The following is a 537-nucleotide window of genomic DNA, read 5'->3' as shown; positions in this document are numbered from 1 at the left end:
TTAATTCCTAAAACTAAGTAACTTCAAATCTCAGTCTAAATGCTTTTCTATGATCTTTGTAGTAAGCATTGGTTACATGTATCAAACTTATGTTGCAAATTTCCCCTATTATACTCAAGAATCTGTAATTAGAACCTTTGTTTAATGTTCTGAGTAACTGTAAAATAATAACTATATCTGACAAATGAACTCTTCTGTTGTCATAATAGCTGCTTTGTGATTTAACTGGGCTGCACCCTGCAGCTGCTGTTTATTCATTTATTGGGACAATTATCCTTTCATTTATGAAGATCAGGATTGGTCATTTGTCTGTATGTCGGCATGCTCTTATAAAGAAATGTCTGGAATGTTGTAGTCCTGGCGTTGGACTCGGTCCATTGGTTGTGTGCTTTCTTTTAATTTAAGGCTGGAACAGAATGTTAGTCTAGTTCTAAGGTAGGCTGCCTGTTTTTGAAAGTCAGGCATTTTGTATGAGCCAACATGGACCATTTTATTCCAGGTGGGGGCAGCCCAGAACAGCAAATCAACTAATATTCA

This window comes from Hemiscyllium ocellatum, unplaced genomic scaffold (assembly GCF_020745735.1).
Source record: "Hemiscyllium ocellatum isolate sHemOce1 unplaced genomic scaffold, sHemOce1.pat.X.cur. R23, whole genome shotgun sequence".
Taxonomy (NCBI): domain Eukaryota; kingdom Metazoa; phylum Chordata; class Chondrichthyes; order Orectolobiformes; family Hemiscylliidae; genus Hemiscyllium; species Hemiscyllium ocellatum.
Note: the sequence above shows the minus strand (reverse complement) of the source record.